The following is a 14654-nucleotide window of genomic DNA, read 5'->3' as shown; positions in this document are numbered from 1 at the left end:
CTAGTACAGCGGTAAGTCTACGGATTTACAACGCTAAAATCAGGGGTTCGATTCCCCTCAGTGAACTCAGTAGATAGCCTTGTGGCTTTGCTATAAGAAAACACATTCACTCTTCATCAGGCATTGTGTGTATAGACTCACAGAGGTTATCCATTGTGATAAACAGTGATTACGTATTCAGATCTCTAGAGACATTTCCAGAATCTCCGTGTAATGCAGAAAAGCATCAGATCTGCTTCTGTAGACCTAGAATTGCTAGACACAAGACAGCATACTGGTCAAGGTGTTCCAGCAGCAAAAACACGATGTTATCTTTGCCCAAGAATGGTGGACATGAAAGTCCGTCAAACCTGTACAGCATGTGAAAACCATGTCTGCGCTGATCACTCCAAACTCAATGTACGGTGTGATGAATGTTTGTGAAATGACTGGTAAGAGATATGAGAAACACCTTTTGTTCACTCAGAATAAGTTCTGTTTACATGTTGTAAAACATTTGATATAAGTTTAGCTCTCAAACCAAGTTTGATGAAGTTCGACCCCCCTGGGTCCATTCAGACCCCGAGCACATTTTCATACAATTTTCATATTAGTTTTTATTGTGAGATGTTAATTCGAGAAGAAGTGACCCTATACTATTGAAATATATGTGAATGGTGACAGTTTTCCGTCTAAACATGAGAAAATGGATATAAGTAAATTTCATATTTTGTAATAATAAATCACATATTATATGGTTATGGAACTAAATCTTTGTTACAGTTTATCTTTACAATACCATGAGAAGCCAGTATGTTAACTTTTCAACATCTAAATCACAGCTTCAACGTTATGATCATTAAATATACGCGGGGTCCATATGGACCTCAGGTGTACTGAAAATCGGATATTTTAACGTGAGGGCTAAATGATATTCGACAAAAAGTTACATGTTAAAACACGAAATATTTTACAGACAGCGTATTTTACCTCTGAAGATGAGACGCAATTTCTTCACTTTTTTACATTCACCTGTTCGCGTAAATCCACGTGCCGCATTCAGATCTCGCGACATTTTACCTACGTTGTCAAATGCCTTTTTTTTTTCGCGGGAAAACTGGAGCGCGTCATCGAGAAGTTGTTCGGTATTTCGGGGTTCGTTATTTTAGGAGAGAGCACGTGAAGAGCCTGATAAAAACAAAACAAACTCTCTGTAACTGGACTATCAGGTTGTTCATGATCATTACATGCGCAACTAAGCGACGCACGGGAAATGTCGAGTGTGATTTCATTGGCAAGCGTTTTCTGCAAAAACGTGAAGATTTATTACTCGTGTGGCAAGACTGTGTCAAAAGTGTTGTTTGTTTGTGTTATTTACACTTGCTAATGAGCTGAAGCGGTTTTAGCAATATTCTTTTAGTTTAAATCTAGGGACCAGGAAGTGTTTCTTTCTATTTCTGTTAGTGACACAAAACACAAATCCCACGTGAAGATTTGGAAACTTGGAAGTGAGCAAAAGGCCTGTCAATTATCCGCAGCTTTCGCCTCCGAAACTCGAGGAATTTCGAGGGCGTTCTGCACCTCGTGCGTAACATTGATTTATGTCTTGGCGGAAGCTTTTGCTGTTTTTGATATTCGACAAATCTTTTTTTGTCATGTTTTATAAACATTGGAGCAGAACGTTGAGAACACGGTGATTTACTGGCGTGTACCACGTTGGGAAACCTCAAAACGTTAGGAGCAGAAGACGAACTTGAAATCTTGAAGTTAGCTCAAGATCTTACAAGATACGAGTGATCCAATAAAGGCTTACACTACCAAAGGATGTGTCTGTGATTAAACGTAATGGGATAGCTGAGCCTTGCTCACTACGGGTATCGAAATCCGGATCTTAGTGTATGGTCCTCGAGCTTACAGCCAGACCTTTTGGGGAAAGGATTACAGCTACATTGATGGATAGATTGATAGATGGGAAACAGATAGATATGATGAATGCTTAAATTCATTATACGTTGGTTGCAATTTTAAAATTACACACCAGAGACCACTGGTTTACTATCGTTTCAAAGACTAATACATTCCGATACCAGTAAAGTATATCTTGCAGTAAAAATAACTTGTGTGACTCGTGTCTTGATATAATTTTATGATATACATTTAGAGGGATAAATGGATTAAAAAGAAAACAAACTCTTACCAAAAAGTCGGAGCAGCTGATGTTTTGTGTTTTTCAGCTCAGTCAGACTAAGCCTAACTTCTTTACGTGCCAATAAAGTTGAAGGTACATCCAAAATATACAGCCAATACTATTGTTTTTTTCTTTTGAGTTTCGCACAAAGCTACACGAGAGCTATCTGCGCTAGCCGTCCCCAATTTAGCAGTGTAAGACTAGAGGGAAGGCAGTTAGTCGTCACCACCCACCGCCAATTCTTTGGCTACTCTTTTACCAACGAATAGTGGGATTGACAAAAACATTATAACGCTCCCATGATTAAAAAAGCGAACATGTTTTGTGCGACGGAGATTCGAACCCACGACCCTTAGATTACGAGTCGTTTATTTTAACCAGCTGGCCATGTCAGGCCTGCCAACACGATAGTTTCAGTGCTGCATCGATTCTATACTCTCCAATAGGAGTTTACAATCAGCGACTTCTCATGTGGCTATCTGGTGGTCAGTGTTACGTGTTAGTGCTTTGTTTTGAAAGGGACGATTTTGTTTGGCAAAAAAACAACAACAACAGAAAATATGACATGTTATTCAAGCTGTATTTGCATTAACAATCATATTTTTATTACGAATAAATGCGTGAACGACTCTTTATTTTTTAATAATATACAAACAAAGTTTTATTTCAAACAAAATTAGAGACACTTCATCAAATTAATTTTATAAAAGAAGTTCCGGGGTGAACGAATACTCCAGAGAAAACATAGACACACCAAGTTGGATTTCTATTCTCACTGGCGGTCAGCGATAAAAATCTGAGGTTCGATACTTCTCAGTGGACAGAAATCAGATGATCCATTATGAAGTATTATGCTAAAGCAACAATACTTTATTTTTGTTACGCAGCAGGAGGCATTTCTAAGGGAGTCATTTTTTTTTATTTACTACAACTGAGATTATCGAATCATGCTAATTAATTTCGTTCAATTTTATTATCCTAATTAATGTATCTACGGACTTACAATGCTAGAATTAGGTGTTCGATTCCCTCTCAGTGGACTCAGCAGGTAGTCCGATGTGGCTTTGCTATAAAACACACACACATAAGAAACGCCTTATTCACTTACGAAGAGAAAATTGTCCATTTTTAGTATATACACAAGCTAGAATGCCCGTCAATTGATGGAGAATGTTTACACTTAGTTGAAACAATGTACCTTTAACAGCAAACATATATTTCAATGTAATAGCTTCAACATACACTTTATATGAAACTTTTAAACTTACAACAAAGTTTGTTCGTAAATAACATTTCTAGTTTGATTTTCATCTGCCAATAAATAACGATCTTGCGGTAACACCATTGAACATCTTAGTTACGTAATATTATCTCGACCATTCCTACCCTGTTTTCTCACTTTCTGATTACACCCATTCCCACTTCATATTCTTTTATTTAAAACATTTCTAAATTTGTTTCCTAGCTTAAGTTAAGTTGCACATTTGGTTTTCTCCTACTATAACGACTACTCTTTTTAAGACTTACTGGTAGCGAGTAACAAATGGGCTGAGTGTTACATAAAAACCCGTAATGATGTTACATCTTACCGACAAATGGGCTGAGTGTTACATAAAAACCGGTAATGATGTTATATCTTACCGACAAATGGGCTGAGTGTTACATAAAAACCTGTAATGATGTTACATCTTACCGACAAATGGGCTGAGTGTTACATAAAAACCCGTAATGATGTTACATCTTACCGACAATTGGGCTGAGTGTTACATAAAAACCCGTAATGATGTTACATCTTACCGACAATTGGGCTGAGTGTTACATAAAAACCCGTAATGATGTTACATCTTACCGACAAATGGGCTGAGTGTTACATAAAAACCTGTAATGATGTTACATCTTAGCGACAAATGTGCTGAGTGTTACACAAAAACCTGTAATGAATTTATGAATACGTTTTCAAGTTTAACAGACTGTAATGGATCGGATTTTAACCCAATATTATAAAAGATACTACAAGAAATGTAAAACAAATATCCTTTTTATCAGACCAGGATGAACTTATTTTCAGCCGCGGCATATTAGGTCATAGGACTACTCCGAGTATTTCCAAGTACAAACTCTTAGCTCATCTATTGATTGATTTCAAATCTAATTACAGTTTTAGATTCAGAAGGCCAAACCCTTTCCACTGATTTATTTGACCATGCTCGAAGTTTTATAGATTAATTTACTCTAATCCTGGCTAAAAGATTTTTAGTTTGAGGGTAGGCTGGTAGCGATTCTGATAAGTAATAAAATCGAATCAGTGTGTGTTTGTGTGTTTTTCTTATAGCAAAGTCACATGGGGCTATCTGCTGAGCCCAACGAGGGGAATCGAACCCCTGATTTGAGTTTGTAAATCCGTAGACTTATCGCTGAACTAGCGGGGGGCAAATCGAATCAGATACATGAGCTCCCACGCTTGATGGCGCCAATAAAAAAATTAAACAAAGTAGAAATCACGTATTTTTCAACAATACTTGATGATGTTTACATCCAACAGAAATAGGGTAACCTCACGTTACACAGGGTAGGTTGTACTGTTCTACATCCAACAGAAATAGGGTAACCACACGTTACACAGGATAGGTTGTACTGTTCTACTAATATTGGCCAGATATGACGTTAGTTTCCACCGTGGTGAATGTGTTGAACTATGCTTTTCGGCCTAGAGTTCGGTATGTAAGGTCACATAACCGTAGCTGAGGTTGCCGTTTAACCTTTATAGTTAAGTTTATGCCATTAGTGCACGTTTGCACGTGGCTTACAAGGGTACTGGGGAAAGAATATTTATTTTCCAAAACAAAAAAAAAAGACCAAACAAAAAGTTAACCTATTAATGTTAGGTGAGCGTAATGATAACCCATTAAATATAACATTAATATATTTCTCCAAATATTTCGTGTAATATCACTACGCGTGAGAAATAGTCTTGTTGTTCATACGTGGTGAACCACGAACAATCACGCGACAGCCTTGTTCACGTGTGGGCCCCACACCATCATAACCGTTTGTAACGAGGTGTGGACGTTAGTTTTCAGTATATCTCACGAGCGTGACAAATACGAGATAGAAGTGAGTGTCATTAGCCGATTCTACGGATACAAGAATAAATTTTGTACATCTTAATGGCAGAACTTACACGATTTTAGCGATAGAGGGCTTTAGAGCAGACGCTCTGCGTCTATGTAGCCCCTTGACAGAATTAACTGTTTTCTCAGCCCACAGTTAACCCGTTTGAATTCTATCCGATTATTACATTTCAACATTTATGCAAAACAAGTTAAAATTAAGTTGACGTGCATACAAATAAAGCCGAAATCAGGGGAATAACAAATAACCTATAATAACGTTTACACGGTAACACAGATAAAAACAAATGAAGCATATTTACTGGTGCACCTTGTTTCCGGATATGGAACACTTGGATTACAAACTTTCAATTTATATTAATCAAGTGTTTTTCTCTTTGTTATTATTTTGTTACTTATTACCGGGCACGCCCGGCATGGCCAAGCGTGTTAAGGCGTGCGACTCGTAATATGAGGGTCGCGGGTTCGCATCCCGATCGAACCAAACATGCTTGCCCTTTCAGCCATGGAGGCGTTATAATGTGACGGTCAATCCCACTATTCGTTGGTAAAAGAGTAGTCCAAAAGTTGACGGTGGGTGGTGATGACTTGCTGCCTTCCCTCTAGTCCTACACTGCTAAATTAGGGACGGCTAGCACAGATAGCCCTCGAGTAGCTTTATGCGAAATTCCAAAACAAACAAACAAAATTATCGTGCATTTCGTAACGGTAAGCCTGAAATAGCCTGCTTAAATCTACAAACGCGAAAGTGTCTATGATGCCTAATTTCAGTTTTGGAAAAGAGTCGCACTACACGACTCGAATTCCCTCCACGAAACATCAGTTACCGTCTGTCAGAGAGTCTTATTTCGTTCGGTTTTATTATTTAATAAACAGGGGTGGTGTGGTGAGACGTGTAGGGTGGGCATTGTAAATACATAAACAAACTAATCAAGCAAAATCTCTCAGCTTCTCAGGAAAATGCATATATTACGTTTCAGCTTCTGACATGCGAAACATGTGTATTTGACCCTAACATGGAAAGGTTAACATAGTTAAAGATGGACTTTTGTACATAATGGATGATACAACTTACGACAAAATAAAAGTTTTGTTTATTTTCTATTTGGCCGGTAGCTTGACTGAACTAAACTAGATTACTGTTAATAGTACGAGTTGGATCGTCTTGCCACGTGCACATAAACCTGAAGATTTTGCTAAACATTCACAGGTGGCGCTTCTCTTTAATCGAACAAGGTATTTAATTAAAACGTGAAATAGAGTATCGGCGCATGCGCTGTGTGATGAACCATGTGTTGAACCACATGAAAAGTTAAAATGTGAATTTGAGTATTTGTAATAGTTAGAATACGTAATCTGGGTACAAAAATACCAGAATGAAGTGTGTGTTTTTTTTTATTTTTATATAAGAGTTGATTTTGTTGCTAAGCGCAAAACTACACGCGAAAATTAAGCGTCTGTGTTTTACCCACCAAGGATATTGAAACCCACGTTTTAACGTTATTTGATAAGTCCGCAAACTTACCATTGTTTCTAGTAGTCGTTTCTTTAAATCTCTCTTTCTAATCAATGTAAAGTGTTCATTTGGTTGTTCTCATAATTTGCCCCGACATGGCCTGGTGGTTAAGGCACTCGACTCGCAATCAGAGGGTGGCAAGTTCGAATCCCCGCAACACCAAACATTCTCGACCATTCAGCCATGGGGGCGTTATAATGTTTCGGTCAGTCCCACTATTTGTTGGTAAAAGAGTAGCCCAAGAGTTGGTGGTGAGTGGTGATGACTAGCTGCCTTCCCTCTAGTCTTACACTGCTAAATTAGGGACGGTTAGCGCAGATAGCCCTCGTGTAGCTTTGCGTGAAATTCAAAACAAACCAAATCCCATAATTTATACTTTAATTTCAGGCAAGTGGAACAAAAGTGTAGCCCTGTTTTTTTTTACTTCAGAATCTTATAGATAAACTTAGATATATTTAGCTAATACAAGCGTCTTTTAATGAGATTTACTTTTTGAAACGACGCATGCGCCATTTATTTAAACGTTTAGAATCACAGTAAGCTCATTTCTTTCAGAATACCTTTACTTACTTTGGTTAAAACTGTATAATTTAAGGTTCAAATAAGTTAGAGTGAAAAAAAAACATTCTAAGTTTATTTGTGTCCATGGTGCGAAAAATATATTGACTTCCTAGAACGCTATTATTATCCAAAATAACGAACTGGTTTAGCGAACGACTTACGTCCAAATGATTAATTGTGTTCTCTTGTATTAAATTCGTATTGTAAGCTTATGAATGCTGCCTTTTGTTATTTCTTTATATGTGTGTGTGTGTGTGTTTATAATAGTTAATTTTGCATTAAAGTATTTGAAATATTTGTAGTTTATAAATAGCCTTTGGCAAATATAGGGCACGAACACCTAATAAAGCTTTTAAAAATAGCCAGATGCCATCTATTAATGTAGCTTGGCTTCGGTTTCGAGATTGCTGACGTCCTGGTGACGTAAACGGGCGTCACAAGAAGGTGAAATTGAGATATAGCAAAATAAATGGCGCATTGTAGTCGGTGACACGACAGTTTATTGTGAGTACACTCGTTAATCACGAAATGGATGACGTAACATATTTCTAGTCCAAAGGTCAAAGTTAACTAACTAGAAAGCTTGAACAAGTGTGACATAATACATTGAACTCGGTTTTTTACCTGTTGAAAATCCAACCGGTTTCAACTAGTTGTCCAACTAGTTTAAGACGAACTGGTAGAGCCTTGTGGTTAGGACACTCGATTCATAACCGGCGGGTCGCAGATTCGAATCCCGCTGTTGGATATGGTCGTTTTTCAACCGTGTGGATCTTAATAAATATCATAGTATTTGTTAATAAAAGGGAGTGGAACTGTTAGCTAATTACCTTCTCTTTAGTCTAAAACTTCAAAATTATGGACAGCTAGCGCCCTCAAGTAGTTTTGCACAAAATTGGAAAACAAATGTTATTTCCTAATTCATTTGCTACCAGACTGTTTGAAATATACGAACGATAGCTCACTAAGCCTGAGAAGACTTTTGAATTTTACAGTCATATCTGAAATTCAGTAGAAATATCTGAGTCTCTCTCTGTATGACTTATTAATTAATTATTAGGATCAAAGCAAGCTGCCTACAAAGCTCAGATCTAAAAATTAGCTTCCTGATTAACGTTGTAATTTAATATACTAGTTGAATAATGAGACATTATACAATATCTCACTGGATACGTTTAATATGATTTTTATACATTGTTTGTCAATTAAAAATATATGAATGCTAAGAAGACTGATGAATCAGTTGGGTAAAACTAATGTTGTTAGCATTTTCTACCGTAGTTCTAACAAAATATAACAAAGTCCTGCCAGCTAAGAGCACAAAAGTCCTCATTGCATTAGAAATAATCAAACGTAACAATACTGAAAATATTAAATTACCAATGTAGTAAAATGAGCTAACGTTCAGGAAAGAATGGCTTATACATTACTTATAATCTGTTGTTTACTGTATAACTTATCTCAGTTCTCCTGTCCTTTGAAATAGTATTGAAAAACGAACAACAATTCAACACATGTGTAAAACTTAAATACATTACGTTAGGAATAAATAGGCTTAAAACAATTTAAACAGTTACCGAACTTCAGAGTAGAATTTGTTGATTGTTGGTTGTTAAGCTCAAAGCTACGCAATGAGATTACTATGTACACCCTGTTGCAAGTATCGAAGCCAAAACTGTACCGTCGTAAGCTATGACGTTTACTGCGGAGTTACTGAGAGGAGGGGGGGATCTGGTGGGGGCGTGTCTTTTCTATAAAATAGTGGGATTTGATTGTTATTCTTATAACGCATTCACAGTCCCAAAGTAAAGAGTGCGTTTTTCTCAACGGGACATGAACCGTGATTTCGCCAATCACCGGAACGCTAAAAGACGTGCTTCTCTTCATTGTCAGATGATGTTTAAACCAAAACATTCAGTGCAACGAATACATAATTAAGAATAGTTTCTGAAATGGAAGAGGTGAAACAGGTCTTTAGTTTATCAGTTAGAAATACTTGTCATATGGAAAAGGTGAAATAGGTCCGTAATGTCTCGGTAGGAAACACTTGTGATGATAAGTCTGAATCAGACTAAAGACAATCTTTATCACATTTATGTAAAAACGACTCGTTTGGGTTGAGAAAACATCTTACGTAGAGGAGCGAACAAAGTTTCGAACTTCTTCGGTCATCGTCAAGTTCACAAGGAAAGAAAGAGGTAACTGACCGGAAGCTGACCACATGTTTGAAAGGGGTTGTGTAACTGAGTGTCGGGATGTAGAGGGCGGTGTTAGATGTTTGAATATATAATTTTATATTATTTATTTTATTATTTTTAATATAGGTTAATATAGGTATAAAGGTATAATAAAATAAATAATATAAAATTATTATTCTTTAAACTTCCTAATTTTTCTTAACTAGCTCAGAATAAATGTCATTATTTCTCTCTACCAACTATTCAAGATGTGTACTACTGCTTAAATGTTTGTTAGTAAAAACCGAAAAAAAAACAAAGTTTAATAGCCCAACCATATCATAATCATTAGATAGAAACTTTCCTTCATCATCCCTCAAGGGCCCTACCACCACCCTAACCAATTGTTTGCTCTTACTGTACTTAAAGTAATATCTACTGTTACTTTTTACATTTTCAACCAACCTTTTCTCCTATTTCCTGTCCTAATTTCCTGTTACATCAAGTTTCTAAACTACCAGTGATATCAGTCAGTTTAAATTTGTTTTGCTTTTCTTCAATTTTATCTCTTAAATCCTTTGTGAGCTAACCTGGTTTTTTACATGCAGCCACCCGTTTCTTTCTATAAGATACGTGTATACCATGAATATTTAAAAATTTACTTAACAAACAAATTCTACATCTGTTCACTGTCTCTAAATACCTCAACTGTCCACTTCACAACAGATAACCCTTGTCTCATTCCTTCAAAATATACTTAACAAACAAATTCTACATCTGTTCACTGTCTCTAAATACCTCAACTGTCCACTTCACAACAGATAACCCTTGTCTTATTCCTTCAAAATATACTTAACAAACAAATTCAACATCTCTTCAATGTCTCTAAATACCTCAACTGTCCACCTCACAACAGATAACCCTTGTCTCATTCCTTCAAAATATACTTAACAAACAAATTCAACATCTGTTCACTGTCTCTTAATACCTCAACTGTCCACTTCACAACAGATAACCCTTGTCTCATTCCTTCAAAATATACTTAACAAACAAATTCAACATCTGTTCACTGTCTCTAAATACCTCAACTGTCCACCTCACAAAAGATAACCCTTGTCTCATTCCTTCAAAATATACTTAACAAGCAAATTCTACATCTGTTCACTGTCTCTAAATACCTCAACTGTCCACTTCACAACAGATAACCCTTCTCTCATTCCTTCAAAATATACTTAACAAACACATTCAACATCTGTTCACTGTCTCTAAATACCTCAACTGTCCACTTCTACAACAGATAACCCTTGTTGTTCTTCATTCCATCTCAAAATATACTTAACAAACAAATTCTACATCTGTTCACTGTCTCTAAATACCTCAACTGTCCACTTCACAACAGATAACCTCTTGTCTCTTCAAATATGCTTAACATTCCTTCAAAATTTACTTAACAAACAAATTCTACATCTGTTCACTGTCTCTAAATACCTCAACTGTCCACCTCACAACAGATAACCCTTGTCTCATTCCTTCAAAATATACTTAACAAACAAATTCAACATCTGTTCACTGTCTCTAAATACCTCAACTGTCCACTTCACAACAGATAAACCTTGTCTCATTCCTTCAAAATTTACTTAACAAACAAATTCAACATCTGTTCACTGTCTCTAAATACCTCAACTGTCCACTTCACAACAGATAACCCTTGTCTCATTCCTTCAAAATTTGCGTTTCTGAAAATTGTAACCAAAATATCGTTATTTCTAATCTCCATATGCAACGAATCATTGAACCTAATAGAGCAATGATCACTTATATCCAGATGTTCCAATAACAGAAGTTAACAATTAATATAAAATAACAATGTTTTAGTAGAATGCTTGACCAATTGGTGAAAAAAGTCATTATAAACAGTTTTCAAATATTTTCTTCCTCATTGTTTGACTCTAGCATTTCCCAGTCAACAGCCTTAAATTAAAATCACCCATAATTATAATTTCTCCAATAGCTGGAATCTTAATCTCCCTGTAAAGTTTCTCACTAATTTTATCACCTGGTGGTCTGTAAAAAATTCCCGCCAAAAGCCTTTTTCTTTTATATCCATTGATAGAAACCTAACTTGATTTAATTCATTGCTATTGTATTTGATATCCTCAATTTAAACAGGATGTATCTCACACTTTCCATATTAAGCCATCACTCCCTCATCTTTAACACTGTAATCCCGTATTTCAAAGAAACTTTTATCATCAAAATCATCTACATTTAACCATGTTCCAGTTATTTGTATTATATCAAATTCTCCATTTCTACCAGTCCTCTAAAGTTATCTACTGTATTTCTTATATTTCTGGCATTACACTAGTAATAATTAAGTCTATCTTCATAACTACTTCTAAACACATTTCCTTTGCAAAACTTTTCTCTGCCTTTTACTTTCCTGACATTTAGGTTTTTTGTGGCCCTCACCACTTACTAGTTCCATATTAAAACTTCCCTTAGAGCTGAGTTAATAGCCTTAGTAAACAAGCCACTCTCTACCCTATTTAAATTTAAATCACCCATTCCAAAAGCTTCTTGATCCCATAAGCAAACCAGCCAATCTGCTCATCCTTACAATTCAGCCGTAGTGATCTATTTCGTTCACACAAATGATTTTGAGAAGTATCCCTGACAAAATTAAGTAACATTTTTTTCTTGAAATCACTTTATCAACCCTTTGTACTTATTAATTAGCTGTTCTGATATACCTTTCCCTTCATAATTAGCCCCTAGATGCACCATAAAAACTACATCTCTGCTAATCCCTTTTATTATATCTTCTGCTCTGTCACTTATATCCTCCAACTGTGCTCCTGTTTAACACAATGTAATTCTCTTTTCGTTGTTTACCCTACAGTCTATTCTCTCCATATACCTTGTAAAGATGTCATCTGTGACTGCAACATCCTCATCAGCCACAACCTTCTTTGAACCTTTTGTTGTTTATTTGCTTTTAAATAGTTCCTCATCTGCAGAAGCGGAGGGTTGAAATCTGTAGCTCAGTATAATAGCCTCACTATAACTAATAATTTTAGCCCTAATAGTACTCTTTCTAACTTCCTCAAAGTCACTGTTAACTGGTCTATATCTTACATGTAATAGTTTAATTTTCGCCAGAAACCATGCTACTGTTTCTCACAATCTACATTTCTCTTGATCTATCGCCACAGGCCCGACATGGCCAGGTGGTCCGGACACTCGACTGGCAGTCTGATGATTTCTGGATCGAACCTCCATCACACCAAACATGCTCACTCTTTCAGCTATGGAGACGTTATAATGTGATGGTCAATCCAACTATCCTTTGGCAAAAGAGTAACCCAAGAGTTGGCGGTGGGTAGTGATGACTAGCTACCTTCCCTCTAGTCTTACACTGCTAAATTAGGGACAACTAACGCAGATAGCTCTCGTGTAGTTTTGCACACAATTAAGGAAACAAATTATGAATTGCCTCTACTTTAATTATGATATACTCCTAATTTTCCTCCAACCTATAAATTATACAAAAAGAAATTGTATATCCTCGTTCCTAGTTTCCTTAACAGTACGTATCAGTCTCGAGTTCCCACATAAAACACAATCATTGGATCTATTACACCTGACAAACTGTGAACTCTTAACTCATACACTCGTCTTAACAATTGTATTTACACTTTTAACCTGATACTAAATATACGATACTAAGTACCAAATACCAGAAGCCTATTGTTAACACTATTGCTCTTAAGCCTAATATTTAAAAACCAATTATTTTACCACTACTTTCTCTTCACACTAAAGTAATAAAGCTTATTAGAAAAATAAACGCAACGTAAATAACAAAATGTAGTTAACTTGATTTGTATTATAAGCTACCTATATCTTTAACCTAATGGATCTTAGTTCAAGTAAACAAGTTAATCCTTAAAACACCAAGAGATGATTAACTAATCTTAGATATTATTTATTTAATGGAACAATCTATTTATCCTGTTTCACGATTTACCAGTAAGTTTAAATACGCCTAAGCCTAAAGTAATGTTACACATACTAAACTTATATTAACGTTACATTAAGATTTACCACACTAAACTATAAGTTATAACTTTGTCTGTCTTACTTTTATTTACCAATCTTACTATATCCAGTTATTGGAGTGTTATATAACACAAATTACTTTAAAGTTAATATAAATATTAAATAACTTTTCAACGTTTGCCCTCTTTAACCCTGCCCTAAAAATGAGTTTGCTTCACAGCACAAGAATTCAGGTTTCGATTACATACTGTGGACAGAGCGCGGAAAGTCTAGTTTCAGACTTTGTACTGATATCTCAAAAGCTGCAATTAGCATCTCATGGTTACTTAGCTTCGGACATGGTTTAACGGTTAATGTGTCTGCTTTGGGTCCAAAGTTCGCGTATCTTTACGGTAAAAAAAAAACTGACTCGAGTTCCACATTTTAGGATTCTCACTGCGTCATATAGAGTGAAGGACAAATTCAATTATTCTATTAGACTAATCCAAACCTACTGTTGGAGTAGTGTTGGCAAGCAGCTTTCACTATTGTGTCATTGTTCAAGAACTACTAGTGGGGTAGTGTTGACTAGAAGCTTTCTCTCTAGTGTTATGGTTCAAGAACTACTAGTGGGGTGGTGTGGACTAGCACCTTTCACTCTAGTGTCATGGTTCAAGAACTACTAGTGGGGTGGTGTGGACTAGCAGCTTTCACTCTAGTGTCATGGTTCAAGAACTACTAGTGGGGTAGTGTTGACTAGCAGCTTTCACTGTAGTGTCATGGTTCAAGAACTACTAGTGGGGTAGTGTTGACTAGCAGCTTTCACTGTAGTGTCATGGTTCAAGAACTACTAGTGGGGTAGTGTTGACTAGCATCTTTCACTCTAGTGTCATGGTTCAAGAACTACTAGTGGGGTTGTGTCGACCAGCAGCTTTCACTGTAGTGTCATGATTCAAGAACTACTAGTGGGGTAGTGTTGACTAGCAGCTTTCACTGTAGTGTAATGGTTCAAGAACTACTAGTGGGGTAGTGTTGACTAGCAGCTTTCACTGTAGTGTCAT

At 36.3% G+C, this 14654-nt stretch overlaps 1 long non-coding RNA gene across 2 annotated transcripts in view; it reads right to left on the bottom strand.

The window, feature by feature from the left end:
- LOC143256244 (uncharacterized) overlaps window positions 1–14654 on the bottom strand; it is a 264283-nt gene that overhangs the window by 236916 nt on the left and 12713 nt on the right. The window contains exons 2-3 of one of the 2 annotated variants that reach the window (XR_013031218.1): window positions 8000–8148; window positions 2755–3234 (exon numbers count right to left, since the gene is read on the bottom strand). This is a non-coding gene — a long non-coding RNA (uncharacterized LOC143256244). Of the gene's footprint in view, window positions 1–2754; window positions 3235–7999; window positions 8149–14654 lie in introns of those variants that run through there. The other variant, XR_013031217.1, reaches the window with a different exon arrangement.

This window comes from Tachypleus tridentatus, chromosome 7, assembly GCF_004210375.1.
Source record: "Tachypleus tridentatus isolate NWPU-2018 chromosome 7, ASM421037v1, whole genome shotgun sequence".
Lineage (NCBI taxonomy): Eukaryota > Metazoa > Arthropoda > Merostomata > Xiphosura > Limulidae > Tachypleus > Tachypleus tridentatus.
This window is presented reverse-complemented; position numbering and strand designations above follow the sequence as displayed.